Raw genomic sequence first — 17,204 nt, 5'->3', positions numbered from 1 at the left:
CAGACTACCTCGAAGAACATAAAATTCTGTTCCCGTCCCAATATGGCTTCAGAAAAGCTTTAAGTACTGAATCACTACTAATTTCCCTGACAGACTACCTCATCATGGGCCTGGATAAAGGTCACACTTATTTACTGATCCTCCTGGACCTCTCAGCTGCCTTTGATACAGTTAACCATTCCACCCTACTAATTCAATTAGCTAACATCGGAATAACAGGAACAGCACTATCATGGTTCAAATCGTTCTTAGGGAACAGAAAATAAAAAGTCAAAATTCACAACAAAGAATCTCAACACTACGCTTCATCTACGGGAGTTCCTCAGGGCTCCTCCCTTTCACCAACGCTCTTTAATATCTACCTGCTCCCTCTCTGCCAACTGCTAACTAATTTAAACCTTAAACACTTTCTTTATGCAGATGACGTCCAGATAGTCATCCCCGTCAAAGAATCCTACACCAAAACTCTAGAATTCTGGGAAACTTGTCTTAAAAAAATTGATGGACTCCTCTCCAACCTTAATCTAATACTAAACTCTTCAAAAAGCGAACTCCTCCTAATTTCATCTGAAAACAGTAACATCGACACAAATCCTCCACCCAATTTACAATCTCCACAAGTAAGAAACCTGGGAGCTATCATTGATAACAGGTTAAACCTAAAAGCATTCATAAATCAAACTACTAAGGACTGCTTCTATAAACTCCAAGTCTTAAAAAGAATAAGACCACTCTTCCACTTTCATGACTACAGAACTATTCTGCAATCAATCATATTTGCTAAACTAGATTACTGCAACTCTTTACTATTAGGTCTTTCCTTCATCTCACACTAAACCCCTTCAGATGGTTCAAAACACGGCTGCGAGAATATTAACTAACACACGGAGAAGAGACCACATATCACCAATCCTCAAAGACCTGCACTGGCTGCCAATTCACTACAGAATCATATATAAGTCCATAACCACTATTTTCAAAGCTATACATCAACACTCTCAGCTCAACCTTCAAATTCCTCTCAAACAATTTACGTCCAACAGACCAATCAGAGAGTCCTATAGAGAAACCCTACAAGTACCACTCTCCAAATCCATGAGGCACATAACCGCCAGAGACAGGGCTTTCTCCACTGCAGGACCAACACTGTGGAATTCCATCCCACCAGATTTGCGACAGGAACCCTGCCTTCCCACATTTAGGAAAAGACTCAAAACGTGGCTATTCATGAAAGCCTTTCCTGATCTAAACTGAACCTATTCCATTATTAACTAGTCGCTCAGACTTTGCCTTAATCATGGTTATTAATATCTTTACCTCATAAGGGCAATTCATTAATGCTTTAAGCACATTGACTGGCACATATGTTCTCTCTATTTAAACCCTTGCTTCTTTTCTATGCTCCAAGTTGTATTACTCCCTTGTTTTATTGTAACTGCATTCCTTAGCCTTCTCTTGTTTAATGTTTTATTACTACTATCATTATTATTATTTTATTATTATTATTAGGATCAATATTATTTTTTACCTTTTTGTTCCCTATCCACTTGTTAATTGTAAACCGACATGATGCGATACTTATCGCGAATGCCGGTATAGAAAAACTTAAAATAAATAAATAAATAAATAATGCCAGTAATAAGCAGTGGCTATTCCCTAAGTCAAATGATTAATAGCAGTTTATGGACTTCTCCTCCAGGAACTTATCCAACCTTTTTTAAACCCAGCTATAACTAACTGCCTTAACCACAATGTCTGGCAATGAATTCCAGGGCTTAATTGTGCATTGAGTGAAAAATAATTTTCTCTGATTTGTTTTAAATGTGCTGCTTGGTGACTTCATGAACTGCCCCCCTAGTTCTTCTATAATCTGAGTAAATAACTGATTCACATTTACCCATTCAAGTCCATTCATGATTTTATAGACCTCTATCATATCCCCCCTCAGTCATCTTTCTCCAAGCTGAACAGCCCTAACCTCTTCAGCCTTTCCTCATAGGGGAGCCGTTCCATGGCCTTTATCATTTTGGTCGCCCTTCTCTGTACCTTTTCTAGGGCAACTATATCTTTATTGAGATGCGGCGACCAGAATTGTACACAGTACTCAAGGTGCGGTCTCACCATGGAGCGATATAGAGGCATTATGAAATCCTCCAATTTATTCACCATTCCCTTCCTAATAATTCCTAACATTCTGTTTGCTTTTTTGACTGCCACAGTGTACTGAGCTGATGATTTCAATGTATTATCCACTATGATACCTAGGTCTCTCTTTTTTGGGTGGTAGCTCCTAATATGGAACCTAACCTAAAGGCCGATACAGTATGGTGCGCTCAGCCGAGTGCACCATTTAGCCCCCGTTTGGACGTGCATTTTTGACTCACTCCTATTACCCCATATACTGTAAGGGGTAATAGCATGTGGAAAACGCATGGCCAACCCCCCCCCCCCCCCCAAAACTAATAGCGATCATCACATGCAGATGCATGTTGATGAGCCTATTAGTTATTCGCCCAGAAATTAACGCCTGCCCTAGGACAGGAATTAACTTAGAAAGCACCGGGAAAAGTATACAGGAAAGCAGAAAAGCTTAATATCATACTTAATATCATAGCGACGGGTTTGAAAACGGACACTCAAGTTTGCTGGCGTTCGTTTTTCGAACCCGTGGCTCTCAGTGGGTTTGACAACAGACGCCGGTAAAATTAAGCGTCGGTTGTCAGGCCCGCTGAAAGCCGACTCTTCCGCTAAGAAGGAGGCGCTAGGGACAGCGCTATTGTCCCTAGCGCCTCCTTATTAGCGCCTGGCCTAATTTAAATACAAAATCGCGTGCCCAGGAATAGGTGCCTGGGCGAGCATCGGGAGAGCTGGCTCTCAACACGGAGCACCGGCTCTCCCGCACCATTTATTAAATCGGCCTGCTAGTGTAAATACAGCATGAGTCATTTTTCCCTATATGCATCCCCTTGTGCTTGTCCGCATTAGCTGTCTTGTTTGGGTTAAGTTTTAACTCATTCCGTTACATCCATTAACCAGTGGCAGAAATGCATTGGTCAAGTAGTTGGAACACCCTCTTATAAAAATCTTTGAGGTAGCTGCAGTACCTGGGGTTGAGGGACCTTGTTGTTTGGATTTGTGATTTAAAAGAAAATCCAAGTTGATTTTAAAGATTTCTGCATATAAGGAATTTTATTGGATTTGTATTGATCTTTTGGCAATATATACTCTCACACCGTTTTTTTATTTATTTTTAACTAAGGAATAGGAATTCATTGGGACCTGATGGTATTCACCCCAGTATAAATAGACATGCGGATAGTATTGAGCCACTTGATTATAGTATATATGGATTTTCAGAAGGTGTTTGGCAAAGGTCCTCATGAGACATTCCTCAGGACCGTTCTTACTGGTGCGACCACCACTTAACGTTTCTGTAGCGCTACACGACATATGCAGTGCTGTACAATCACACAGAAAAAGGCAGTCCCTGCTCAATAGAGCTTACAAACATACAGGACAAGAGATGGGGTATTTCACAAAGAAAGAAAAGAAAAGAAAGGTAGTTAACGAGGCTAAAAGCAGACAACCAGGCCTAAGATTTAAAAGTAGCTTCGGAAAGGTGGGAATTAAACACAGCGAGAGAAGGGAGCAGGACGCACCAGGTCCCAGTCCACCTTAAGACAAGGGATGCTGTGTGCGGGGGCGGCTCCCCTGAGCAGGAATATAGCTTAGGCTCCAAGGAGAGCAAGGAAAGCCCCCGGGAATGAGGAGAAGGCAGCTGCTGATTATCTCCATGTTTAGAAATAGTGCTGAGGCAAGCAGCTTACCTTACTTACGTTTCCCTGTAAATAATAAAGTTTATGCAAGGAACAGCCAGAGCCCAGACCAATTTGTGCCTCAGCAGAGCTGCAGTCCGCGTGTGCTCTGCCACAGGCACATTTGTTTAAATTCACACATTTCAAAACAAGCTCTCCGTTGTCCATAACTTTTCAGAGCTCACTAATCTATCTTCCTGATAGGTTTTTGGGGTTTTGTTTTTTTTGCTTTGCTTTCCTAAGTGAACAAAGAATAAAGCCATCAAGAAAGACTCTGTATACCTTATTGTTCAGAAAATTGTACTTTCCCTGGGCTTAGTTTCTCCTGGATGTCTCCCAAGTCTCTACTGAAGGAACCAAGGCAGTAATCTGTGTGTTGTACCTTTGTGCTGAACAATACTGGAGATCAGAAGATTGTTCCAAGGGAAAATCTTCATAGTCGCTTGCAACTCGGCTAGCCCAATGGAAAGCTGTAGTGCTTGCATTTATATTTACTGTATATCCTAGTGTAGCTAGCTTAGAAGCAGCTGGAAAATGACTACATTCTGCTGGTGGTTACAAAGCCTGGCGTTTATATATTGTGGGCTTTTTTTGTTTTTATTTTATTTTTTTAACTTTTCCTAAGGTGCATGATATCCGCTTGGAATGCACCTTGGCATGTTCTGGTACATCATAACCTTTATAAGCCACCATAACGTTTTTATATGGCAGCCGCTTTATGAAGTTATCCCAGTCCTGTGGTATTTCAGACAGTGCAGCTGTCTATTTTTTAGTGCCCTGCTGAAACGGTCTGACTGGAGTGGTAGTTCCTTAGTTTGCATCGGGCAGTGGATATTACAGGCCTTCTCTTGACTCAGTCACTACTATAGATCAGAGGTCCCCACACATTTTTAAAATGTATTTAATATATATCTAGCTCACACCTCTTGATTGGTAGACGAAGGCGAGTTACGTTCAGGTACTTGGAAGTATTGCAGGGGAAGGGACCACCTTTCTTACTTACCCCACCCCTCTCTTCACTCACCTCTCACTTCCCTCTCCCCTCCCTTCTCTCATACTCAACATAACATATCCCTCCTTCACTTACCCCAGCCCCTCTTACCCCTTACCTCCCTCCCTCCCCTTCCCCTTCTCTCCTCCCCCACTCACCTTGCCATCACTGTCAGGGCCTGGCCTCCTCACCAGCGCTTGATTCTGGCTCCTGTCACCGGTGCGGAGTCTGCTTCCTTCCGACCTCCCTGCCAGCCTTTCTTCCTTCGCGCAGCGTCTTTTCCGTTTCAGCTGGCAGGGCCTGGGGAAAACCCCACCAGCAATGCTGCTGCTGCACCTACGGAGGAGAAAATCCTCAATGAAGAAAAAAACATTTTGCTTGGCCAGATCCGGCCACGAGAAGGAAAAAGTATAGCGAACCGGAAACTCAAGCTCCGCAGGCCATGGTTTGGGGGAGCCCTGCTTAAAATAAAACTCAACTAAGCTATTACTTACCGGTCGCTCTTCCCTTATATTCCACATGCCAGCAAAAGTTAAATGTTCTCAATTATTTTATAGTTCTCCCATAGCATGCAAGGAAAACATGAGAGGCATGATTTCATTTTCCTTTTTTTCCCTTGTTGGTAATATGGGGCTGGCTGTGTGTCTCTGACTCTGTGTGTGCACATCTACCCGGCTGCATGTTTGGAGCTTTAATGTGCAGATGTGCTTGTTTTTCTTTCCCGTTCTTTCTTGAATCTAGGCCTCATTAAAGCTCACACTGTAATACTATAAAGGGAATACGTGCACTCATATCGAATGTTAATGGAAGCTTATGACTGTCTACTGATATTCCAGCTCATAAATAACCTTTGTATTATGACCAAAATTGAGGTGGCGAAAGTTAACAAACTAATGACTTTGGATGCCTGGTAGGATAACGGGCAGATGAACCGTATTTTACTTTTGTTTGTTTGTTTAAAACCTGCAGAAATGCACGGCTTTCGCTTGTGCATGTTCGTTCAAAGAATATATCATTAAGTCGGCACCGATGGTTGCTGACCTTGGTGGCATTCTATGGTTAAAAAAGAGCAACGACAACAATAATGATTAACACAGTGCAGTGTAAAATAATTCAGAAGAAAGAATATAACACGGTAAATGACAGCAGATAAAGACGCACTGGCCCCTCCAGTCTGCCCCAGTTCCTCTGGTTTTCTCTCACCCTGGGCAGATGAGTCTACAAATTCCCATAGACACCCAACAGCAGCACCGTCCCTTCCCCCTCCCCCATTGGGGGGGGGGCAACTTGAGGTTTATGCTGTTGCCCTGGGCCCATGTAGTCTGAGCAGACTAGATGGGCCCAGATCCATAAAGTCTTGAGGATGTGTATGAAATGAAGAGAAGAGGCATGGGGGTGGCTTGCGAGAATGACAGCTACTACCTGGTGATTAATATCCTTATTAATTAATATCCTTATTCAATAAACATACACACTCTAACATTGCTCTATGCTTCAACGGCAAGAGGAAATGTGGGAAAAAGGATCTGCATTCACAAATAATCGTGGGAGTAGCTTGCTTGTTATGGTGGTTACCTCCCCAAATCAGATTAGCCTGATACTTCACTTTCAATGCATATCCAAGCAGCTCTCTGCTTCAGTGGCAGGGGGAATTAAGAAAAGAGGATTTATATTCAAACAACAACCAACAAGGACTAAATTGCACAGGCTGGGCAAACAAGCGAGGGAGTAGCTTGCTTATTGCAGCGGTTACTACCCCTAACCAATTAGGCTTGACACTTCACATTGATGCAGCTCCAGCACTGCTCTCTACATCAATTGGCGAGGGTGGAAGGAAATTAGAACCAAAAAGTTACCAATAACGGCCCTGGCCTCAGCGGTCAGAATAACAGATCAGTATGAGAAAAATAAGTATGAAAGCTTGCTGGGCAGACTGGATGGGCCATTTGGTCTTCTTCTGCCGTCATTTCTATGTTTCTATATGTATTCTCTGTTTCTGCATGATGAAATGTGATATCCATTCCGTTCACACTTTTCTGTGCTGAAATGCCACTTGCATGAGGTATGGGTGGCTATCAGTCACAGTGGCAGCTCTGCCTGGGTTGCCAGTCTCCCTTGTCTGCTTTCTGTTGCTTCCAGTGCTGACAGGACAGCAATGGAAGGGGATGGGAAGATGCTAGGAAGCCTGGGAGAGCTGCAGATGTTTCTTGACAGGATCCCCGGGCCTGCAGAGGCCCCTTGGCCATCCCATGACAGCCTTTTGATAGCGGTTTTTCAGCTGATTGTAAAACTATTATGAAGCTCCAAAACTGAATGCTAGTGGCTACTTTTTTGAAAAGGGAGAATTTAGCATGAAAAGACCCTTTAATGATTAACTTGTTTACTTGGAAGTTTTATAGAGACATGAAATAGTTTGAGATGTGTAATGCTAATGAGATTGGGGGTACTGGAGCTATTAAAACCAGCTGTTCACGGATGAGTTTTGGGCTTCTTAGAATCTGTTTTCAGCTACTAAATCATGTATATAGTTTATTACTTGTTAATGCTAGCAAAGCGGCTCAAATTCTGGTATTCTGAGATTGTGTGCTCTGTGTGAGAGGGACCTTATAACCTTCTCATTTATCTTGTATATGGTTGAGCACATGAGCGGTTCGCTGTAGGTCCTAATCTAATAACAATGTCGTGAACCTAAACTAGAGATACTGTATAGCATTGCATCTTATCTTTAGAGCACTCAGCAGTGATATTAAAGTATGTGTAGTAAATAAACGGGTTGGCGCCATATTCATGGTTTAGATTGTCCTAAGAAAGCTCTGCCACACGTGAGCTCATTCATCCGCTGAATCTGTAATCGAATTTATGAGCTCAGCATTTCATCCTGTTAGCAGTTTTAAGATATTTCCCCTGGGCCAGCATTCGGTTAGAATACGCTACAAGTGGAAAGGGGTTGACAGTGCAAGAGAAGAGAGATATCATAGGTATCGGAACAGAGGGAGAGGTAGGGGGTAGCGGCAGCGGCCATTTTCACTGACGACAGCAAGGAAAAAAACCCCGCCTTCATCGGGCTCGGATCTCCTTGCCCCACAACGTATTCCCTTCTGAGCTGCGCACGTAAGCGCCCGCGCGGCACTCCTCGAGCAGCCGTTCACACCGCACAGGACCCGACCCCCTTCGGCTGCCGCAGCTTTGACTTCTTCTTTCCATCAGGGCTGGCATCGAGCTCAGCTTCAAAACTTGCTGGGACAATCTCTTCAGCAATTACAGATCTCAAACTATTTCATGTCTCTATAAAACGTCCAAGTAAACAAGTTAATCCGGCTGAATTTCATGCTGAATTGTCCCTTTTCAAACAAAGCTGCCAGTAGCCAAGATGGGCTTCACCACTGAGTGATTCTCTGTTTCTTTCCTGCCCCCAATGGTTGTTTTGACTCAGTGGGACTAAAAATAAGATTGGACCAGGCTGGGTCCCCCATCCTACATGGCTCCCATGCTGTCCATGGGACTGGCAGCATGCCAAGTAAATAAAAAAAAATTAATAATTTGACCCGCTGGATTGGCTCTCTGTTACATGCTGCAGGGAAAGATGAGTTGGGGGGGGTGAAGCAAAAAATGCCCCCCCTCTCCAAAAGATCTTTTGTTCCTCCTATGTGGGGAGCAGCAGGAGAGCAGTGATTGTGCCTCCAGCATTTCTGACCTCCTCCGGCTGCAGCCAGGACATCCTCCTCTCGCGCAGGAAAGCGGCTGCCGGGGAAGAGAAAAACGGAGGGCTGTCAGTGACGAGGGCTAAGAATGGAAAGGGAGGCATGATATGCATGAGGGACGATGGTGGAAGGATGAGAAAGAGATGAAAACTGAGAAGAGGAAGAGAGAATGAAATATACTGCTTGGATCCCTGGTGGTGAGTGGTGGTGGTGGCGGCACGACGGCAGAGACAGCTTGCGGGAAGGAGGCGGGATTGACCCCCCTGCTGCTCACTTGCAGAACTTGTGTGCCCAACGACAAGACCCATCTGCCCACGCCCCGGAAAAAAATTAGAATGAGCATTGCTCCCAAGCCCTTCGTGCCGAGCAGAGAGAGCCTCCTTGGCGGCAGGTGGGGGGCGGAGCATTGTTTCCTGTCTGCTCCTCCTCCCCCGGCGGCCGCTGTGCCTGCCCCACTCCCCTCACTCACCCCCCAGTGTTCTGAAAGAGGCGGAGGATCGCGGCCTTGCAGTGCATTTGGGCCACTTCCTCCTCCTCATCTGCCGGTGCCCGGATGACATCATTAAGAGTTAGCCAGATAACTTATCCAGCTAAGTCTGTTTATCCCACAGAGCTCTGCTAAAGTTAGCTGGATATAATCCCTAGTGCAAACAAATGGGAGGTGTTCTTTATTTTTATTTTTATTTTTGTAAGTGAACCTGATTATATGTATTTATAACGGACTCGTGTAATTGTTTGATCTTATTTAGTGTTTCCCAACCTTTTCAAGCCTCAGGCGCATCCTCATTGACAAAAAATGTTGTGTGGCACACCGACTTTCACAAGGCAGGCAATGTGAACATGGAGAGGACTCGTAATGTCAAAAGAAGGATTAGGGAATCTCTGAAAGCCCGCCACCAGGTCGCTTCCAAATTTTAAAGCAAAGGGGAAAGGGAGTGGGGAGACAAGTGAACTGACTTCCTCTATATACGTGTGCAGAAGGGAGAGGCCCGTGTTGCGCAGGCAGCTGGTTCGGTTGGTTAGTTTGGCTGCCGTATGTGGCTGCCAGAGGTCCTCCTGCTCCCAGCACTCAGAGTGAGTCACATCCGGGGCTCAGGGCACATTCTCTCCATCTCACTCGGCCTGGGGATAAGACAGAGACTGGAAGAACACAGAGGAGGAAGGGAAACCGAGGAGATGCTCGTGTGCACTGTGCGTGCTACACAAAGCTGGGCACAACTGTCCAAGCTCTGCCTGCTGCCCATGAATTACCACAGTCTGGGGTTCGTGCTGTAGCTAAGAAGAGGCGGCATGCATAATTACTCATGTTCTCAGAAAGAAGCTCCGACATGTTTAAGAGCCACCGCTGGTTTCTCTTGTTGCGGTGAGCTGCTGAGTGCAGAGTGCAGGTGCTAGTCTGGATCTGAGCATCAGACAATGCTGACTTTTCTGTGGCACACCTTTCTACTAGCTTATGTCCACAGAATCTATTGACCATTTCTACACAGGTCGTCTAGGTTTGTGCCTATGGTGGCAAAGTTCTGAGGCTTGCAGAATGTTGCTGTAGATTTGGGCCCGAGTTACCCAGTTGCCTGCCCTATTTAGATGGTACTGATGTGAACCCCACTTAAGGATGCAAAGTTTGCAGTCCCTGCAGTCTTCATGAGCTGGGTAGGCTCTTTTGATGTCAGCCTGCACCGCTCCTCTCTAGCATTCACCGCTCGGTAGAGGCTGTGACGCAAGCACACGCGCGCGTGTGTGTGTGTGTGTGTGTATGTGAGCGAGCAAGTGTTAGTGTGAGTGAGCATGTGTGTGAGACACTGTCAATGAAAGTCAGTGAGCACGTCAACGAGCATGTATGTGTTATCTGTGAGAATGAGTGTATGTTTGTGTGCATGTGTGTGTGTGATTGAATGTATGTGCCTGTGATCAAGAATGTCAGTGAGTGAATGGGTGCCAGGGAGTATATATGTGTGTGTATCAGCGAGCATAGGTGTGTGTGTGCTCGTGAGCGTGCGTGTGTCTGTGTGAGCGAGAGAGAGAGAGAAAGTTTCTGTGCCACCACCTACCCTGCCGCTTACCACCCCCACTAAATCCACGATAATGTTAGGGTATGGAGAGAGTTTTAATTATTGGGAGTTATCTGCGCTTTTTGAAAAATTGTATTGCTGTTTGGGAAATTTGAAGAAAAAAAAAAGCCATGAGTTTTTATTTATTGGATGTTCTGTTTGTCAGCGGTTGGAAATATTCTTTTCTCCTTAGATTGGTTTGTATTTCTTGATTTTCCTGTTTGTGGTTTTATCAGGAACCTTGACGTAACCCCGCCCTGGTGTGCGTAACCTACCAGAGAAGAGGGATAATAAAGAGTTTGTTTCTCTTCGGGGCTGGAACTGCTCACCAGTTAGCTCTCTCTTGGTGGGGGCGGGGACGGACAGATTTGCTTCCTGGCCCGGTGTGACGGGGCTGCCCTTTCCGCACGTTTCTTTTTCCTTTGTGTTCCCTTGGGAGAGGAGACTTACCCTCCTAGTGGCTGCAGTGAGTGCGAAAGAAATACCCCGGAGTCACTGAGTTACTGGTCCAGAATTAAAGTCTTTACTGTTCCCACACTGATGATGAATGGCAGTGATAGACCCAAACAGCAAACTGCAGCGCCACTGAATTCTCCTGCTTTCTTCCCTGCCGCTCTCTTTCCCTCTGTCTGTGCAGGACTCGCACGCCAGGGCCTTGGAAACATCCACTCTCCAGGGCTTGGTTAAATGAAGCTCCCAGGTGGTCGGGGGATCTTTACCTTGGTCAAAAACCCTTTCCAAACTGGTAAAAATGGCAAAGAGCCTATGGCACAGAGCTTAAATCTCTCTCTCCCCAGGGTATTGTGACACCAGACGGGTGTCCTCAGTGATTTGTGACCCGTAAGGGAAGACCCGTAACAGACTTTCTCGATCTTCTTGGTTCTTACACAGTCTCTTTATTTCTTCTCTCTGGATCCCTGATGGGAGGGATCCCCTTGGAGCAAGCAGCTCTCCTCGCTTCAAACAGGAAGGAAGGGGCAGCCAAAATGTCTTCCTGAATCTCAAACTGAGCCTTTTCCCCTTCAAACAGAAACTTAACACTGGAGTTCCTCCTTGCAGCAGGTCACTGTCACCCCCGTCCTCGTTGAGGGTATGGAGGACAGATCTTCCCTAACCTGCACAGCGGGTGTACAAGCTCTCACAAGGCTCCTGCCACTTAAATCTGAAACTCCCAAAAAATATACCCAGAGGGAAAATCCTAACCAGCCAGTGAGTGGACGGATAAGGAAACCCTTCCCGACCCTGGTCAGGACCACCAGGCAGGGTTTGCCTGGCTCTTCTGACTGGATCAGAATAAACAACTTAAGCAAAACTCCTCAGCACCGCCTATCTCTCAGCAAACCTAAAAGGACTGGCTCTTGAGCTCTCTGTAGGCAGCTGCTGTATGTAAACTCTCAAGGGGTCGGCCATTGCAGATCCCTCAAAGGGAGGGGCTGCATTTGAATGGTAACCGCCCCCGCTATACCAACCTGCACTCTTACTGACTGACTTCACCCAGGCCTTAATGGTAAAGGACAAAAAGGGGTCCGTTACAATGACATTTCTGTTCTATTAGTGCATTGCAAATACAGACTTGTTGCAGTTTTCGGTTCAGTTTTTGGGTGTTTCTATTTATACTTATCGTCTCTTTATTCAGTATTTGGTGAGAGTCTGTCTGTGTTCTGTATGTCTGATAGTGAGGTGAGGTATTCTGTGTAGGGATCTATAGCAGCTTGGTTTGTTTTTGATTCCTAATAGGCGATGTATTGACGTTTTTAGGGCCTGATGTAATATTTGCATTGTTGCCTTTTCATAAGATAGGGTTGTTACTGTTTGAGTGCTGGCAGTGCTGTTTGGTATGGGAGATTATATTGTAATGTAATTCAGTTTACTCATGGCTTTTTGAGGGTTTCTATCTGAAATGGGCTGGACTAAGCTCTGAGGGGGACAGCTGGCTGTGGAACCAGTGAGTCTCCTGGAGAATGGGGTGAGAATGGGACATGAAGGGGACTGATGCAAGCTGCTTCGAGCTTTACATAATCATATGGCAGTGCTGGGTTGAGGAGCACTCAGAGGTGAATTTTCAAAGCAGTTACGCATGTAAATGTAACATACTAATCGTGGCAATTTTTTTAAAGCTATTTAACCATGTTAAGTGCTCTTAACATGGGTTAAACCTATTGGCAGTCAATGGCATATATTGTATCAGTTTTCAATAGTCCACTTGCACTTGTAAAAGCTTTTGAAAATCAGGCATCAGTGAGCACATGAACATCAGCACAGCAGCAGAATGTTTGTGTGTGCAAAGCAAAAATGACAGGCAGTGGGTGGCACCTTCTAGACTAAGCAAAATGCAAAAGATAGGTGGAGACTAGACTGACCGATTTATTGGGTCAGGAGCTTTCAAGGACAGAGTCCACTTCATCAGATGCGTGTGTGTGTGTGTGTCTTTGTTTCTAGCAGATTGTATGTATCTGTTGAATGTGTCATCTGTGATTTTAGAGGGTACTGCAAACAAAAAAGAAAGATGTACATGAAAAGAAATGCATACTGAATTAGCTGACGATAATCTCTGAGGTGGCTGTCTGCGCTGCATTCGGATGTTTCTCTTTGCTGCTCACCATACAAAAATAATTCAAATTCTGTTGTAACCTCAATAACAGTAACACAAACTCCTTCTTTTACCAGGCATTTTGTGAAGTAATAGAAGGCTCTGCAAACAAAGAAAAAAAAGTCATTCACTCAGACCCTATATAGCAGACCTGCCATAGCTAACCAGCAGTAACTCCCAGAAGTCAAAAAGCAGCAGCCCAACCTATGAGAAAGCCACAATGCAAATATTACATCAAACCCTAGAGCAGTGGTTCTCAACCTTTTTTTCCGTCATGACACACCTGACAGATGATGCTCACGTGCGTGACACATTGCATACTACGTTTAACAGCTATACTTAAAAAAAAATTGTACATATTTTATTGTTGAAGATGATGCAGGAGAAAGATAACATATTCTTTCATTTCAATAGCTGCTTATAAAATATCATTATTAAATATATTTTTTCACAAAAATGGTAATCTTTACTTACTGCATCAGTGAGAAATCTGGGACTGATATGCATATGCAGCACTCAGTTTTTCGATACAGATAAACTCTCATGCATTTCACTGTCAGCCTCAGAAAGTTCTGACCTCTTCTGGGGTTTATATGGAGCAGAGTTAGGAAATTTCCCCTTTCAACTCCCCATACCAAAAAATATATTCAAATTCTGGTATCCCCTCAGTAATAATCTTTCAAAATCCCTTTCCTGCCTGCCACTTTGTGAAATCACATGTAAACCTGCTAAAATGACATTTAGAAATGATATAGCATACCAGCCATACCATAAGAGCACTAACACCCAGGACTTGAACAGCAACAAACGTTCCTATGAAAAAGCAAGGCTGCAAATATAGAGCACAGTACACTTACTATTGGAGAAACAAAGAAAGCCAGACTGCTCTAGATCCCTACACAGAATCTACATCCTGGTTAGCAGAATCCCTCACCTCTGTCAAACCTGCAGAATGCAGACTGACTCTTATCTAATACAGAATAAAAGGCCATAAATTATAAACAAGCATACAGAGAAAAACAAACTCCAAGAGGGAGGGGGAATTGCGGTAGGATGGCAGGGTAGTATAAACCTGCAACATTTCTGGCTTGGATTGGTGGTGGCGGTGATTGCCAGGGTTAAGGGAAAAGCAGCAACAGAGAGCGGTGATGAGGAATTTTAAGGACCAGGCTCCTCTCCTCAAGCAGCAAGCACGTGTGGCTTTTATAGAAAGCATAGGTTTGTTATGTCAAATTTTTGGTGACACACCTTCCGACCCTTGGTGACCCTTGTCCTGACATACTGGTTGAAAACCACTGCCCTAGAGAACGAATAGCACTATCGCTAGAGTATTAAACATTTATATTTATTTATTTTATTCATTTATCGAGTTTTATATTCCGTCGTTCGGTTTCGCCATCACGGCGGTTTACAAAGTTCCGATGTTTAACAGAGTGCTCAGAAATTCATGCGCTTGTTAACAATAGTTATTGAAGGCGTTATAAACGTAGTTCAGTTGTCGAACTGTACTGGTTACATTACGTGCATGCACCACCACAGGGTGCATGCGGTGCTGTGCAGATTACACATACAAGACAGTCCCTGCTCAAAGCAGTCTACAGTCCGTTCAAGACAGACAGACAGACATAATAACATAATAAATGATGGCAGACAAAATCCAAAATGGTCCAGCCAGTCTGCCCGGGATGGTGACAAGAGAAGTGTTTGTGGAGAATGAGGATAACGTCTCAAAGGGGGGGTTATGAAGTGCATTTTAACTGAATACAGGGATCATTTTATCTCAGTACCATGGCACGCTGTGAAATGACACAAAACCCTGCAAAAACACACACATATCCCGTATGTAGCACACTTTCTATTAGGAAAACTGTTACAGATTCCTACAAAGAACTATACATTAGTAGAATAGCTCACCTCGGTCAGACATGAGGAACACTGATGGATCTTCACCAAATACAGATTAACGGACCAAACATTAGAAATAGAAATTTGCAGGCAAAAAACCCCAAACTCTGCTTTGCCTCAGTTTCATTCCCGCCTCTTCCTTCGTGTTCCCCGCAGCTGCCTGGGAGGGGAGGGCCTGGATTAGTGAGCAGAGTAGCTCTGTTTTGTTTTGTTTTTTTTACTCTGTCCGCATCAGCTTTCCTGTCCCCTGCAACACACACCAAACCCCGGGGGCAAAGCTGAAAGTCCCAGGTCCTGCCTCAGAGCAGCCTTCATGTTGTCCACCTTGCTTGCTCACGGATTCAGAATATATAGCTGGTTGGACCTGCAGACTCGGTCCTCCAGCATCCCCTCCCCCAAACATTTTAAAGTACGTCTGCCGCTTTTATGGTTTTTCCCCAAGGTCTGTTCTGCATACCTACTCCAGTAGAGAGGGGGATAGAAGTGATCCGTGCTGTACCTCCAGGGCTTTAAAAAAAAAAAATTAAGCCCTGGCCAAGACTGGGGAGAGCCACTGACCCCCAAAAATAACCACTCCAGACGGAATCCTGGGTTCCTATGTGGAGACAACGTAGCAAGGGCTGGTATTAGGTGCCCGATGTGAACCTTAAACCTTGCACCCTCCCCCCCCCCCCCTCTCACACACACAAATTATAAATTTATAACAGATTTTACATGGAAAAAGACATTCACAGTTTTCTGAGGTAAACGTACCTCAGTGCGTATATTATATTTACATGCACTGCTGTGATGCCATTTACCTCCAAATGATTAAAACATGATTATACCATAATCATTTGCACTGAATGCAAGTAAGACTGAAATTTTAGTGCTTGCAAAAAGATCTTTAACTAAAGACCTTCCAGCCTTCACCTTTGAAGGAATAGAAATTCCTTTATCTTGTGTAGTAAGGGATCTGGGTGTACAGCTTAATTTAAAATTGTCTATGAAAGGGCATGTATGTAAAATTGTAATAACAGAGTATTACAAGCTTCAAATTTTGCATTGCTTAAAACCTTATTTAGAAACAGATGATTTTCGGTTAGTCGTACAGATGTTTCTTTTCAGTATTATAGATTATGCAATTCACTGCTTACTTGCATTACCAAAGAATACAATTAAGCCATTACAATTACTACAGAACTCTGCATCAGTTTTGTATGGCTTAAGTAGGTTTGATCACATTATATCCGTTTTGTTTAATCTTCAATGGTTACCTGTTGCTTTTAGAGTTCATTTTTAGGTTTTATGCTAATTCGCAAAATTGTTTATAACCATCCTCCAAGCCCTCATTGTTTATAACCATCCTCCAAGCCCTCATTTTCTCAAAATTGGACTACTGCTGCTCCACTTTACTTGGCCTCCCCTCCTCATACACAAAACCGCTCCAAATGGTCCAAAACGCAGCAGCCCGTCTACTGACAAACACTAAGAAAAGAGACCATATCTCCCCAGTGCTACAAGACCTCCACTGGTTACCAATTCATTTCAGAGTCATTTATAAATCCATCACCTTGATATACAAAATCATTCACCAACATACCACAATCGATCTACAAATTCCTCCCCGCTTCCACAAATCCACAAGACCGACCAGGGAAGCCTACAGAGGATGCCTCATTGTTCCACCCACGAAAACCACTAATCACAGCACCTTAAGAGACCGAGCTCTTTCCACCGCAGGCCCACAGTTATGGAACTCCATCCCTCCAGAACTCAGAAACGAACCATGTCTCCTAACCTTTAGGAAAAGACTCAAGACATGGCTTTTCAGGCAAGCCTTCTCGAACTCTACCTAAGATGCACCATAAACAAACTCTCTACTCAGAGACTGTACATATGAGACACCATATTTATATTGAACTTTTGTATATAATTATTCTCCTCTATCTCTTTCTATTTCTTACATTCCCAGTTCATTAGCCCTTGTTAATTGTAACTGCTTCTCTTCATCACGTTATTTATGTTTTTTGGTTGTATTATCCGCACCCCTGTTTTCTGTAAACCGACATGATGTGAACGAGTTCATGAATGCCGGTATAAAAAAACCTTAAATAAATAAATAAATAAACCTGGAAAACATTTGGCTGGGAACAAAGCTTCATTTTTATACAC

The 17,204-nt window shown here is 44.0% G+C and overlaps 1 protein-coding gene and 1 long non-coding RNA gene across 7 annotated transcripts in view; one reads left to right on the top strand and one right to left on the bottom strand.

Annotated features, from left to right (window-relative positions):
* LOC115085755 overlaps positions 1-13,236 on the bottom strand; it is a 60,484-nt gene extending 47,248 nt beyond the window's left edge. Inside the window, exons 1-2 of the long non-coding RNA XR_003854956.1 lie at positions 13,086-13,236; positions 4,965-5,142 (exon numbers count right to left, since the gene is read on the bottom strand). This is a non-coding gene — a long non-coding RNA (uncharacterized LOC115085755). The remainder of the gene's footprint in view (positions 1-4,964; positions 5,143-13,085) is intronic.
* Positions 1-17,204, top strand: part of LOC115085754 — a 1,125,639-nt gene that overhangs the window by 1,049,917 nt on the left and 58,518 nt on the right. The gene's annotated exons all lie outside the window — the stretch shown is intronic.

Source organism: Rhinatrema bivittatum, chromosome 2 (genome assembly GCF_901001135.1).
Source record: "Rhinatrema bivittatum chromosome 2, aRhiBiv1.1, whole genome shotgun sequence".
NCBI lineage: Eukaryota > Metazoa > Chordata > Amphibia > Gymnophiona > Rhinatrematidae > Rhinatrema > Rhinatrema bivittatum.
This window is presented reverse-complemented; position numbering and strand designations above follow the sequence as displayed.